Raw genomic sequence first — 15,741 nt, forward strand, 5'->3', positions numbered from 1 at the left:
TGGAGCAATATCACTAAGCACTTGAGCAACTAAACCATTAAGCAACACGTCATCCCCTTTTAATAGTATTGACTTTCCTATGGACTCAATGTGACCTTGGATCACTTAAATAGAAATGAAGAGTCTTGAGATTTTGCCAATATTTGTCCTTAGCATTTTGAGGGGTCCACATCTCTAGTCCATGCCATGCCAATCACTGAACATCCTGAAATATTTATCTTGAATGGATATTAGTTCAATGAGTTATATGTTGTTATGAATTACCAAAACCACCCGGGGATTAGTTGCACTTTCACTACTAGTATGTGTTGTTGTGTGTGGTTTGAGAAAATTGCAAGGAAAGCCTTATCGACTCATTTACTCTTGAGTTGCAGGCCTACAAAGTTGTAAGTTCAAATATCATTTTGTTGAAAAGAAACAAAACGAGCAATTTCTATAGTGAGAGACCACTAATCTTATGCAAGTTGGACACATGGTTCATGTACATGGATGCGAATGGTTCGGGTTCGGGTCAGATTGAAAAATACCATCAATTCCAAACCCAAATCCATTAAGGCATTCCCTGCCCACCCATGAAATAACCCATGGGCGGAAAATCGCGCCCATGGCCAAACATGATGGATATCGATTGGGTATGCATATCCATCACATCCTCTCAATAGGTATACATAATACCTTCGAAAATAGCAAAAATGCGTGCCAACTAAGATTAGCACTCCGGACAATACCCAAATAAGCACAAGTACTAAGCACATGAATTCACAATCTAAGTTCCTCACGAAATGTCATAACACAATAAAAAAATGCTAAGGGAATGACATAACACAACTCGAGAAGACATGGAGTAAGTTACGGCGGTGATTTTCTTTCTTTTTCTAGTTCAGATTTATTATAGGGGAAAGGATAGTGAGTAGGGATTAGGGAATATTGCCTCCAAAAGTCAGACTATCGGGTTGGATTCGGGCATATCCACATGCACCGGCAGAGCTTCAGCAAGGCTGAAAGGGCCATGGCCCGCCCTTGGCTGGATCAAAAAAATGTTTTATATGAAGTCTAGCCCATAATAATATTGATTTTTTTACTTTGTTACCACTCTTTACACTATCCGGCCCGTCCAATATTATTTTGGTAGCTCCGCCACTGCCCACGTGTATGGAACCCATGCCTAATCCATGAGACTCATAATGGGAGTAACTTCAACAGTAATACAGAGTCCAACTTAGCAAGTTTGCCTAACTATATGGTAATGAGTTAATGAGGAGAGAGGCAATTTGAGTAACTTAGCTAGTTACCGTGACATCACATATCCTAATATAATATGAATTTATAACCTAATAAATGAAGGTTTGCATGACACCATACTTATGTTACTACCCACTATGAAGATAGTAAAATAAGCTAGGGTCATGTGTATGTTACTAGTGTAACTTATTCTCCACTATGGCTAGTCTGACTAGTCGGATCAGATTTGAGTGCTGCCCTTGTGCACAAAAATTTCCAAACCCTACCCATTCGGATCATGTACCCGCGGTCATTCATGTCCATGCGAAAAATTACCAGCCTTATTCAGGTAGGAGGTGTAACTGCATGGGGTTGGGCCTATCACACAGTGACACAATCCCCTTACTCAACGACTTTTCATATAGTAACTACCTCTTCAGAACTTTTATATTACTGTAAAAGAAATTTGAATGAAGGGATCTCTCTCCGATTTCATTAAAGAAATCATTAGAGTTTTGATACATGGCGATCATCGGCTAAGAGGAAACAAAAGAGAGTATATGTTGTACAAGCTCACTGGAGCTAGAGAAAAACTTTCATTATTGTATATGTTGAGGCCAACTCCACCGCGCGACCCTATCTTGTCCGGATGCGTCCGTTTGGAATAAAACGGACGAATAGCGCGGCCCAACGCGCGGCCTCAAACGGACAAATGTCTGAATTCCGTCCGTTTTCGACCCATCCTCGGCCCAAACTTGCGCTCGGTTTGGGGTGAAACGGACGCGCGCGGACGGCCTCGACGCATGCCCTTGTCCCCCCCTCCCCTCCCCATGGCCCGCCTGTCGGGGACACTAGCAGTCCCTCCACTCCCAACGCTTTCACCCTCTCTCCCCGCCCCGCCCCGCCGCCGGCGCCGGCGCTATTCTCCGGCCGCCTCCTCACCGCGCAGCCCCCGGCCGTCCACACCAAACCACGTCTCGACATGGCCGCCACCACGCCCGCACTTTCGCCGTAGTTTTGGTCGTCGATCGGAGGAGGTTTGGCCGTCGCCGTCTTTGTTGGTGGCAGAGGGGACACGACCACCGGCGACGTACCATGGCGGCCGCGGCAGATTCCGACGAGAGCTCCAAAGCGGCCAGTAGCCGGCCGGCAACCATCCCTGCTGCGTCGAGGTGATCATCGTGGCCCCTTCGCCACCACGACCGCAAGGTGTTCGACATTTTGCCAACAAATGTATGGACAGTGGAGACGAGTTTTTCTTCCATCACTTCCTTTGTTCATCAGACGATTCGTCGTTGGATGATGACGATCTTGTGGTGGTTGCACTGGTCGTTCACGACCATATCCAACGGCAGCTTCCTCGGTACAGGGGATCAGTCCCTGGTCGTGCTCCCAACCTGAACCGCAGCAGGGAGAGAGGCCACGCCCTGCTCTATGCCGATTACTTTTCCAACACCCCGCTCTTTAAGCCGGATAAATTTCGTCGCCGTTTTTGAATGGCAAGCATGTGTTCAATCGTATCCGAGAGGGAGTGGTTGCTCATGACCCATACTTCGAGTGCAAGACGGATGCCCTTGGCAAGCTTGGATTCTCCTCTTACCAGAAATGCACCGCGGCCATCCGCATGCTTGCATATGGAATTCCATGCAATCTGGTGGATGAGTATGTGCGTATGAGTGAGACAACATGTCTGATGTCAATGTACAAGTTTTGCTAGGATGTGATCGAGGTGTTTGGCCCAGAGTACTTGAGGCAGCCAACTGCAGCTGATACAGAGAGATTGTTGGCGACCAACGCAGCTAGAGGCTTTCCAGGCATGCTTGGCAGCATAGATTGTATGCACTAGGAGTGGAAGAACTGTCCATTTGCTTGGCAGGGCCAGTACAAGGGGCATGTCAACGCGTGCAATGTCATATTAGAAGAGGTGGCTTCGCAGGATCTTTGGATATGGCATTCTTTCTTCGGCATGGCATGTTCTCACAATGATATCAATGTGCTGCAGCGTTCCCCAGTCTTCGCAAGGCTTGCAGAAAGCCACTCCCCACCTGTCAACTTTGAGATCAACGGCCACCAGTACAACAAGGGATACTATCTAGCTGATGGTTTATATCCTCAGTGGTCAACTTTTGTGAAGACAATCTCGAAACCCCAAGGTGAGAAGAGAAAGAGATTTGCCCAAATGCAAGAGAGTGCTAGAAAGGATGTGGAACGTGCTTTTGGTGTGCTTCAATCCCGGTGGGGTATCGTTCGAAACCCTGCACTGTCATGGGATGAAAGGAAGCTTTGGGAGGTGATGACTGCTTGTGTGATCATGCACAACATGATCGTCGAGGACGAGCGTGATGAGAGTATCTTCGACCAAGGATTTGATTATCAAGGTGAAAATATTGAGCCCATGCACCAAGACCCGGCCACATTTGAACAATTTGTGCAATTCCACCGTGAGATGCGTGATTGGCACAGTCATTTGAATCTTCAAAATGACTTGGTTGAGCACGTGTGGGATCACATTGGCAACCAATAGACGTATTGGTTCATTTTATGTTCAGTCAAGACAATTTCGGTTTGGTTGTAAAACTTTTTTATTAAGGACAATTTCAATTGGATTGTAAAACTATTTTAACTTTTAGACAAATATTTGGACGTGCAAACTAGTTTTGATGAGAATATGGGTATTTTTGGCCCTGACGGACAGGATGAGGCAAATGGATGCGGCCGCGCGCTGGGCGCACGGCCACCGCATCTCAGGACACGCCCAGATACGACCCCAAATCCCTACCCAAACGGTCAGAATTCGGACAAAACGGACGTCCATTTGGGATCGCGCGGTGGAGTTGGCCTGATTGAAGATGCATGCATTGAACGGATACGGAGTAGGAAAGTAGATGGATGGCTGTCACTCCAAAGGCCGCGGCGCACGTTGCTCTTGCTTTGGCCACAGGGTGTCATGTCGTTCTACAGTAAGGGAAAGGCTCCACATCTGCAGCATTGCATTTGCACGAGTTCCAAGTATATGTCACTCAGTACTGCCTAAAATGGGTGGTCTTTCCTACTGCTAGAATCTATCTCTTGTACCGTCCATGGACATGCATATCTCTCTCTCTCTCTCTCTCTCTCTCTCTCTCTCTCAAGTTGAAGGTTGTTTATTGGAGATTCAGATCAGCATACAATTTGATCGTATTCCTCAAGGTAATTTACTACTCCCTCCCTCTCGTAATATAAGAACGTTTTTTGATACTACACTAGGAGAGTTGGAGACCGTTGCTGCGTTGCATCATGTTAATTTACTACGTGCAACGCAGTGGCAGTGGTCTGATATGCTCTACTACACATTTACATGCTCCTGCTGCCAGCACAGTGATCTCCCTCACGTGCATATCGATCCCCATGCATGCACATGAATACGGCAGGGAGAGCGAGACCGGCCATTGTTTGACGTGAGCTTGGAAGCGAGTCGTTTGATGAGTATGGCATGGGAGAATGAGGCAGGGCCAGCCCCATGGTTTGCCCATTTCCATGTCGGTTTGTACCTCTCCACTCGAGTGGCTGTTTCATTCATGCATGCTAGCAGAGTAGCGCTTGGCTGCTCGATCACACATGCAGAGAAATTAAGAGAGGCAATGAAAGCAAGAAATATATGCAGTCAAATTTCGAGCTAGCCTGTGAGCTTGGATTGCACGTGGTCAAGCTGCATGCTTGGAGAGAGACCGCGTGCAAAGCTGCTAGATGCTGGACTGAAGTGGCACTGCGGTTTGTTGTCCAGGGAAAGATTTTGCTGGGCACGTTTGACAAAGGGGAGATGGCATTACCGAGGTGTCCATTTCTGGGTCGGTTGAATGGCCCGGTCACGCACGCACCTGGCCCCGCATGCCAAGCACAAAACAGTGAAACGCAACTAGTACATGCGTGCGTGCATGATCTACAGTGGCCTCCCCTGCTCCCGGCCAGGACTCTGTCGCTCTCTCCATCGCCTGTGCTGCCAGAGAGAGGGAGAGAGCTTGACTGAGAGTATGTGGCTACCCAAGTCCATGGCCATGATAGCACTGCCCAGGGGAGAGAGAGAGAGAGAGGCTACTGTGTGATGGACTGGGACATGAAAGTGACCAGCAAGAACAGCCAGTGGCGGGCCACCAAGCTTACCTGTCCTGTGTCGCCAGTACAAATACCCACTGCCGCTTCACTCCACTTGCCATGACCCATACATCCAGCCAGCCCTCTTCTACCTTCGCTAAGCGCGCTAGCTACTTCTGTAAGGCTCGATCGACACCATGGAGAGCGGGGGCACGAGGGAGCAGCAGCCATGGCGCTACAGCTGCAGCTTCGCGTGGCCGCCGCGCTCCTACACCTGCAGCTTCTGCAAGAGGGAGTTCCGGTCCGCGCAGGCCCTCGGTGGCCACATGAATGTCCACCGCAGGGACAGGGCCAGGCTCCGCCACGGCTCCCCACCCCCTCCCCCTCCTCAGCTTGCTGCTGCTGCTGGAAGCCCTAACCCTAGACGGGCAGCAGCGGCGGCAGCTATCCCCAACCTCAACTATCCTCCTCCTCCACCGTCGCAGCCATCCCTGTGCAATGAACTCTCGTCGGTGGCTGCGGCGAGCACAGGGGCGTTAGGGTTGAGCCTGGAGCTGGGGTTGGAGGCTGGTGTGCAGTCCTGCGCCAAGGAGGAGGATGATGGTCTGGATCTTGAGCTTAGGCTCGGCTGCTCTTGATCGATCGAGCATATGCATAACATTCTCTAGTCTAGCTAATTACTGTACATCACTAGGTTGGTTCTCTAGTTAGTTCTAGCAGTAGCCAGCTTAGTTCAAGCTATGAGAATGGCTGAATTGGTGTTTGCTTCATCGTCTCTTCAATGTATTATTAGTTCGGCTTTGATGTTTTAAGCTAGCTAGGTATCTATGGTCGTGTTTACTGTTTAGAATGGTACTGCCTAGGGTGACCCATGATCTTTGATATCATTTTACTGTTGTTTTCTCAGCATTGTCTCTCTCACGTGGTGTTAATACTAGAAAAATAAATTTTATTTTTGTTTTGGTTTGGACCTTTGGTTACCCAACGCAGACATATTGCCCAAAACGGGATCGGGAAACTATATTATAACATAAACTTGGTAAAATCAAGCCCCAACACTACAATACATAAATACTACTCCCTCCGTTCCTAAATGTAAGTCTTATGAACTACATACAGATATACATAGAAGTAATTTAGAGTATAGATTCACTCATTTTCACTCATTTTTCTTCGTACGTAGTCCATATTGCAATCTTTAAAAAGACTTATATTTAGGAACGGGGGGAGTATAAAATTTCCAATGACTAAACTGAGATTCATTTTGTATATCATAGTTTGAAATGGCGAGGGAGGAAATCTGTTTGACAAATGTTGAAGAAAATGACGAAAGCACAGTTTGCTTTGTGCGCACACCACGTAGCTGTGTTGAAAAAAAATCAAAAAAAAAGTTGAAGAAAATAAGTTAGACAGAAAACTATAGTGTGTGGTGCAAAGGTTGAACACCTTATTAAATTCTTAGATGAATTTTTTGTTGGACATGTCAGATTTGAACTAGAGGAGTTCCATGCTCTGCTAAGAGTGATTGTTAAGAGAGTGGATTTTCTCCCATGCACGGGAGGTCCGTGCATGGATTAGTCCATTGATTATTTTGGTTTAACCCCTGCATGTAATTTTTGGTAGAGATGGCATGCTCCACCCATCCAGCTTCATTGATTTTTATTTTAGCTTTCAAATTTGAATCTATTGTATCTTTTGAACTGAAAGTCCAATTTTTGTTTCATTTGTGTATTTGTGTTTCGTGCAACGAGGGCTTCCAAATAATACCATTCTTGAACATGTTTTGACAAGTTTTAAATTTTTCACCAAGTTTCATCTATTAAAAGTTTAAAACTTGATACGATTAAGGATAAAATCACCGATTTTTCAATAGTAAAACTTAAACCTTAAACCCTAAGTGATAAGTCATAAATAGTAAACCCTAAGCCCTAAATAGTAAACTGGAGGGGATTCTCATAGAGGCTCAACTTCTAAGGCGATTCGCATCCACTCGTGGTAGACCTTGCTGCAGTCTCCAAACCTTTTATAAACTTCGAGCAAATTACAACATGATTTTTAACCGAGAACATCTAACGCCTGTGAGTCTCAAACATCTAATAGTAACAAGATCAAAGGGAAGAGCTTGAAACTTAATCAAATCATAAATCCAGTTTGTTAAAGTAACTAGGAGGAGTAGATCTATTCTTGAGTGGAATCCACACTCGAATCTCTCAACATTCCCTCAAGAATCAAATATTCGGTTTGGGGAAAGTTAGGAGAGTTGTTTCTCAAGTTTATTCAATGTGGTCAACCCACCCACAAAGAGATAGGTGGATATTTATAGTGTATCTGTAACTAGTCGTTGTTTTTCTACATAAATTCCGTAGCTGGATAGTCCATGCCAAAAGTGGCCAAATAGTGCAGCTGATGATTTTTATGGAGAACAGTAGTCGAGCCAACAATAATCATCAGCATAAATCCAGAAGGCGGACTGTCCGACTATAATGGGCCCGGACAGTCTAACCCATCAGTCATGTCAGACCAAGAGTGCTTGGACAAGTCGCAAATTGTCCAGGGCTTGTCTTACTCGGGAACACCCCGAAAACGAGCAAGCCGAGACAAGGCCTGGACAATCTAACACATGTCTGGCTTAGGCCGAGCAAGCCCGGACAAAGGCGAAAACAGTTTGGCAACTATCCATCTCACGAACCACCCCAAGCCAGCCAGTTGCCAATGCCTGGATAGTTCGACCAGATACATATCAGATAGTCGGGCTAACTATTTATTCCCCTTTTTTACTTCTTTGACTTAGGATATTTTATGAAATTTTGGAATAGGCATAAAATTTGAAGATCATGAAATGAGCAGATCATTCGCATCCCTTTGACCCCTCTTAATAACATGGGATCCCTATGACTTAAGAACAAAAGTAGAAAAAAATGTGCTTGATCTCGTGTTGCCTACGGAGCACCTTCCATGGGTTGAGGACCATTTTCGTGTTGCCCGTAATACTTTTCTTGATTCTTTTGGTTTCTTCTTTACTCTTACATTTTTTTGTTTATTTTAAATATTCTTTTTTTCTTTTTTCCGGTTCTATTTTATGTTTTCATTTTCCTTTTATAATTACTTTTTTGTGTTACATTTTTTCGATTATTTTTCTATTTACTTCTGTTATATTATTAAAACAAAATATAAACATTGTCGAAACATACACAAATATGTTTTATCAAAAATGTGTGAACACTTTCTAAACTTACATGATTTCTTAAAAAGGGATAAAACACTTTATAAAATCTCATAAACATTTCCCTAAAATTCCAAACATTGTTTTAGTTGCATGAACATTTTTTACAATAAGTAAACATTTTTTAAATGTATGGACACCTTTTCAATACGTGAGTACTCCCTCCGTTCCGAATTACTTGTCGCAGGTATGAATGTATCTAGATGTATTTTAGTTCTAGATACATCCATTTCTGCGACGAGTAATTTGGAACAGAGGGAGTACTATTTTAAAATACATGGATATTCTTCAAAATACATGATCTTTTTCTCTTATTTATCAGTATAAAATTGAATATTATTTTAACAGGTCCATTTTGGCAGCGCTGTGGTGGGCTGGCCGCAATTTCATTCCATTGCCCAAAACACTAAACATTTCACCTGTATGGACTTAGAAGGCCTTTCCCGTGTGCGCCGCGGTGTCTTTCCGGTCCTGCACGGCCCGTGCTCATCTCGAAAAGAAAAAATCTCCACACAAAAAAAAAAGGCCAGGGAGGGACTATGCAAGTGCAACCGCAAACGCTTGCCCTTTCCTCCAAGAAAGAAACGAAAACTCCGGTCGAAAAAGAAAAGAGAGAAAGAAACGAAAACAACAGCCGGCCGAAGCCTCCGCTGCGCCGCCGCCGGCACAGGAGCCAAGCAGCGCCTCCCTTCGTCGAGCAGCAACGCCGCCGCCCGGAGCTACGCCGGCGACCAACCCATAGGCAGGTAGCCACCACTCCTCCCTCCTTCCTCTCGCATCCTCCGTTTGTTCCCCTTTTTCCCCCTGATTTTTATATTGGACGAGTACTTGCTGTAGATTTGATATCCTGAGAATATAGTGATGATTATTTCTTGATGTGTACTTGCTGCATGATTTTTCCAGCGCATGTTCAAGTTTACATGTGAAAGGATTTTGCTTGATAGGTGTTTGTCATAATGCTTATAAGGGCAAATGTATATGCAAATTGTAGTTTGAATTTATTTCAGATGATCAAATGTTTTACATGTTGAAGTGAAACACGCAATGCCTGACGATATATGAAAAGTAAAAGATTAAGTTGTTTTATCTGAATCAAAGCTTAGGAGTAAATGCAATTTGAGAGAGCAGGAGCTTTGTCTTGGTTATACTGGACGAAATTGGTTAACGCATTAGTACTACTATACTGGTATTGTTGGCATCATAGATGTCCCAACTCTTGTTTATGATTGGGAATATAGTGGTACTGTTGCGCTGTATTGTTGATTTCAATAGTCAGACCTAATATGTTACCTGATTAAAGTGATTGGTTCTCCTTTTGGATGTTAGCTGACTGTTCTTAAGGTTCCACCTTTTGTGTTATGCCATGATAGATATACAGCTAACTAATGATTTGAGTTGCTGCTCAATATTCATTTTACACTTATTAAAAGTATAATTCTATCTCTTTGGAACTTGGAGTCAGAACAGGGCATCAACATTGTCAATTGGAGAGGCTTGGAGCTGCTTTGGCATCCACAGTAGAGCAAACACAAGAAGGTAATCTGCTGTTCCTAGCTTCTATACATTTTTTTTGTGAATAAAAAAAAACTAAAATGTATCCCTGTATTGGCGCTTTTCCAAAATGGCGAAGTTACGTATCCGGCCCGATACTGCTACACATACCCGTACCGGTGCATTTTAGCTACTTATTTAGTAGAAGTACTTACCTAACGAATTATGTTGAACTTATGGTCACTGTATTCCCCTTTCGTTTCATATGTCAGTTGTGCATCACAGATTTGTCTCTGTTCCTTCTGAGTCAGTCCCACCTCAAGTTGATTACTGCCGCCGTGCGATTTCTATATTGCACTCTCTTAAATCCCAGTTTGATGAAGTAGATAATGCTCATTTTTTGGTTTTAAGTTTGCGGTAGTCAAGTATGACAAACGGCATACGGTTCTTCTTTCCCTTATTAAATATGTAGAGTAGCTGCAGTGATGCAGAAGTTGACTTCGAGATCCATATTACCTTGATCTCCTCTTCGGAATATGTACATCAACCTTTTCTCCATTGGTTTGTTTCAGTATCGACATGGATTCCAGCAATACACAGTCTGAAGGTTCTCAGTCACCTGTTCCTCCTAAAAACCCTACCATGTCGTCGTGCCGGAAGAAGAAAACTGATGATGATGCTACCTTCTCGAAGATGTGAAAGAGCACATTGACGAGTTCATCCATGCCTCCATGGACGAGCACAAGACCTGCTTCAAGAAGACCATCCAGAAGGTATTTGCGCTGACACTGAAACTCGAAACTTTTGTGGCTCTGGCTTGTTTAACTTTGGTGTGTTGATGATCAAGCCACTTGCTTTGTGTCGCTCAGATGTTCGGGATGTCGAAGGCTGTTGCGGAGCGGTCCGCTGCAGCGAAGGAAGCTGAAGTCGAAAGCGCTTTGCCTCGTAAGACCAGTGTGTCCCAGTAGGAGGTTGCATTGGTGGTGGCCGGTTCTTGCTTTCTGGTGACCTAGTTCTTGTATCAGGAATCTAGCTAGTGTTTTGTTTTCCCTACTGTTGCTGTATGGTCACTATATATTTTTCTGTGAGAAATGTTGAATAATATTAACATGAATATAACCTGAGACTGGAGCACTGGCTTTCTCTATCAGATAAATATGTACAGGGATGCTGATAGCTTAGCGAAATATTTAGCGGCCAACATTCAAAGATAAAGCAAATTTCGCTAAGCTATCAGCTTCATGGTTGCTACATGGTTGCTATTTCTTCTCTCGTGGATGGCCTGGCAATGCTCAAAACTCAGCTGCTTGGGCAACAATCTCTTTGACGGTCGCATCATTAGTGCCCACATATGTAACGCCCACGATGCGGCTATATCTCCCACGTGTCGGAGCACGACTTAGAGGCATAACCGTATTATAAGCAATGTCGCAAGAGAGGTAATCTTCACACAACCCATGTAATACATAAGGGAAAGAGATACATAGTTGGCTTACAATCGCCACTCACACAAAACATGAATAAAGCATTACATCATCCAGATACAATCAAGGTCTGACTACAGAACCAAAATAGAAGAAGACTATCCCAAATGCTACCCAGATCCCCGATCGTCTCAACTGGGCTCCACTACTGAACAACTGGAAACGGAACAACAAAACGAACACGAACTCCATCGAGCTCCTCCTTGAGCTCGGTTGCGTCATCTGCACGGTATCATCGGCACCTGCAATCTGGTTTTGGAAGTATCTGTGAGTCACGGGGACTCAGCAATCTCACACCCTCGCGATCAAGACTATTTAAGCTTATAGGTAGGGTAAAAGGTATGAGGTGGAGCTGCAGCAAGCGACTAGCATATATGGTGGCTAACATACGCAAATGAGAGCGAGAAGAGAAGGAAAAGCACGGTCGAGAAACTATGATCAAGAAGTGATCCTAGAACAACCTACGTCAAACATAACTCCAACACCGTGTTTACTTCCCGAACTCCGCCGGAAAGAGACCATCAGGGTTACACACGTTGTTGATGCATTTTAATTAAATTAAAGTGTCAAGTTTTCTACAACCGGACATTAACAAATTCCCATCTGCCCATAACCGCGGGCACGGCTTTCGAAAGTTCAAATCCCTGCATGGGTGTCCCAACTTATCCCATCACAAGCTCTCACGGTCAACGAAGGATATTCCTTCTCCCAGGAAGACCCGGTCAGGCTCGGAATCCCGGTTACAAGACATTTCGATAATGGTAAAACAAGACCAGAAAAGCCACCCGAATGTGCCGACAAATCCCGATAGGAGCTGCACATATCTCGTTCTCAGGGCACACGGGATTGTCCAAGGTTTCGGTAGGCCAGCCCAGAGTTGCCCCTGGTGGCCACCGGCAGCTGACAGGTTGGACCAACACTCAGAGGAGCACTGGCCCGGGGTTTTAAATAAAGATGACCCTTGAGTCTGCAGAACCCAAGGGAAAGAAAAGGCTGGGTGGCGAATGGTAAAACCAATGTTGGGCCTTGTTGGAGGAGTTTTATTCAAGGCGAACTGTCAAGGGGTTCCCATTATAACCCAACCGTATAAGGAACGCAAAATCCAGAAACATAACACCGATATGATGGAAACTAGGGCGGCAAGAGTGGAATAAAACACCAGGCATAAGGCCGAGCCTTCCACCCTTTACCAAGTATATAGATGCATTAATTAAAAAAGATATATTGTGATATCCCAACAATAAAACATGTTCCAACATGGAACAAACTTCATCTTCACCTGCAACTAACAACGCTATAAGAGGGGCTGAGCAAAGCGGTAAACGGTTTGCTAGGACAAGGTGGGTTAGAGGTTTGACATGGCAATATGGGAGGCATGATAAAGCATGTGGTAGGTATCGTAGCATAGGCATAGCAAAAGAGCGAGCAACTAGCAAGCAAAGATAGAAGTGATTTCGAGGGTATAGTCATCTTGCGTGAGATCCCGCAAGGAAGAAGAACGAGTCCATGAAGAAGACAAGCGGACGAAGTCGAACGGATCCTCACAAATGCGACGTTATCGAAACTAACCCGAAGAAGCAACACCGGAAAGAAGTAAACAACATAGTAAACAACCATCACGTCAACATGGCATGATGCACAACCAAGTATGATGCGTGTCCGGTTTAAATATGCATGGCATGGCAAAGTGCAACAAACAACACTACAAATTAACTGGAGCTCAATAAGCCACGGAGTTGCATATTGAAGAAAACACCACATGACTTATTTAGTTCTCTCTCGTTTAGGTACTCAATAATATTAAATGTTGGTTAACATGGCAAGAGGTGAAGCATAACAAAAACTATACCATCTAAACAATTTAAATGGGGCCGGATATAACAAACAACAAACCCGGTAAAACCCCATATGCATTAGTAATTTAAAGCAAACAACAATTTTAACCATTTAAATGTTATTATCATGATGAAAATGACATGTGCAAGTTTATGCAAGTTTTATGAAAATATTGATAAGAGCATTATGAAGCATTTGTCACCGTGGCGGAAAGAAAGGGGTCCCACGGCGACGCTAACGGAAACGGTGCCACGGCAACGTTCTGGTTCCGGAAACTCGATTGAGAAGCCGGTGGAAAAGAACAAGTGTGACGGGAGCGTGTCATGCGAAGAACGGTGGGGTGCTCCCGGTTACCGGGTTCCCACGTGTCGACGGCATGGCAAACGAGGAGGAACAACTAAGGTTCACGGGCGAATACAACAACCAACCATGCATCTCATACAACACATGCATTTGGTCCACGAGCGTCGTCTCGGGGTTATACCTTCGGAGCGTGCAAAGGGGACGGTTCTCATACGGCGGTAGGGGTAGACGTGTCGAAGGGGAAGTAGTTTTTCACAGGGTCGTCGTGGGAAGTAGCGGTTCACGCGACGGTAGTTGAACTTGACGTTTGCGTTACACGGGTCTTCGGCGACGGTCGTCGTACATGGTTCGGAGTGGTACTTGCATCTTCGGACTTGTCGGTCTCGATTCTTGCGACGGTAGCGGTATACGTCTCGTTTTCAGAGAGGTACTTGGGGACATTTGAACTTGTCGGTCTCGTATACGTCTCGTTTTCAGAGAGGTACTTGGGGACATTTGAACTTGTCGGTCTCGTCATCTCGAAGGGGTGCTTGACGTTCTTAGCAATTCCGAAGACGACGGTAGAGGTACACCTGTTGTAGGGGTACTTGTCGGATCCACGACGACGGTAGAGGTACAAATGTTCTCGCGGTACTTGGGTCGTCGTGGAACTTGGCGATTTTGTTGACCTGGTACTCGGCATATTCCCTGTTCGGTGACCGTTGGGCTTGGCGTCAACAACAACAGGGGCACGACGCAGGGACTTGGCGCGATGCAGGGGCGACGGCCGCGGGACTTGGCCATGGTACAGTGGCTCCAAGAACACACCAGGGCCATCACGGAGGCCTCCATGGCCGGCGGCCATGACGAGCAGAGGCGTCGGCTGTGGCACAGGGGCGCGTGAAGGGCCATGCTTGAGGGAGCAGAGGGGAAGGATTGGGTGCTGGGGAAGAAGCAAGACGCGCCATGGTGGTGGTGGAGGAGGAACACGGCACCGGCTTCGGGGAGCTCCCTCGGGCGCGGCTGGAGGACGAAGAAACACGAGGCGCATCCAGGGAGATGGCTGCTGCACGGAGGCTCGTCGAGGGGCAGATCGGAGCTCGGGGACGGGCACATCCCTAGGCGGCGTCCTGCTGGCTTGAGGTGCCCGTGGCCATGGCAAGGAGGCGGGGAAGAAGACCAGGGCACGGGGCTCGCGCGCAGGGCGGCGGAGCAGTCTTGCGGCGAGGATGACCGGGAGCAGGGGGCGGAGCAGACGGCAACAACTCCGATGGCCGGCCGGCGCGACGAGGTGGCGTAGGGTCGGGCGTGGTGCCCTGCCGGCGGCGCTAGGAGGGGGTGAGTGGATCAGATCAAGGGAGATGAGAGGGGTTGGCGGTGCTGGGAGATCGAAGAGGGAGGAGGGGGATCGAGAGCGGGCGCGCTGGGGGGGAGGTTTGGTCGTGGCAGAGGAGGAAGGAGTCAGAGGGGAACGAAGGGAGAGGGAGGAGAGGATCGAGCCAGAGGCTCTGGCGGCGCGAGAGAGCGAAGGTGAGGGAGAGAGCGAGGGTTCGGTCAGGCCTAGAGTTAAGAGACGTGGCCTTGGAGGCCGGCCTGGGTGCGGGTGGTCCAGGTGGGCCGGTGCAGAAATTGGCCTAGGGAGGCCCAGTTGGGCTCTCTGCTTTCTCTCTCTCTTTCCCATCTTTTTCCATTTAAAACAAAACAGAAAAAAAGAAAAGGAAGAGAAGGTAGGGAAGGACTCTGGGTATGGGGATAATTTTCACGAACTCGTGAAAATGTGCACGGTCCGAGAAAATAGAAAAGGTCAAGTTTGAAAGATTAAATTAAAATTCATTTGAATTTAATTCAAAAGGTTTGAACTAGGACAGGTTTAGGAGTGGCCAAACATGTTGAGAATTTAGGAGGAGCCTCGATAAAAGAGATGAGAGATATTGGCAAGGTTTGAAGGTCAAACTTGAAGAGGAATAGACATGGGAATTATTTTGCACGTGTGTTATGATGATTCCAAATTAATGAAATATTTATAATAACTCCCTAAATATTAGGAGGGTAATATTATAAAGAGAAGTCACTCTTCCCTCGATTTAAATGGATCGAAGATCCACACAAATTATTTAGTTGAGATACAAAAGA

At 45.9% G+C, this 15,741-nt stretch overlaps 1 pseudogene; it reads left to right on the top strand.

Annotated features, from left to right (window-relative positions):
* Positions 1-9,061: 9,061 nt before the first annotated feature.
* On the top strand, positions 9,062-11,248 carry LOC123150320 (uncharacterized; annotated as a pseudogene).
* Positions 11,249-15,741: the final 4,493 nt, after the last annotated feature.

Source organism: Triticum aestivum, chromosome 7A, assembly GCF_018294505.1.
Source record: "Triticum aestivum cultivar Chinese Spring chromosome 7A, IWGSC CS RefSeq v2.1, whole genome shotgun sequence".
In the NCBI taxonomy this organism is placed as follows: domain Eukaryota; kingdom Viridiplantae; phylum Streptophyta; class Magnoliopsida; order Poales; family Poaceae; genus Triticum; species Triticum aestivum.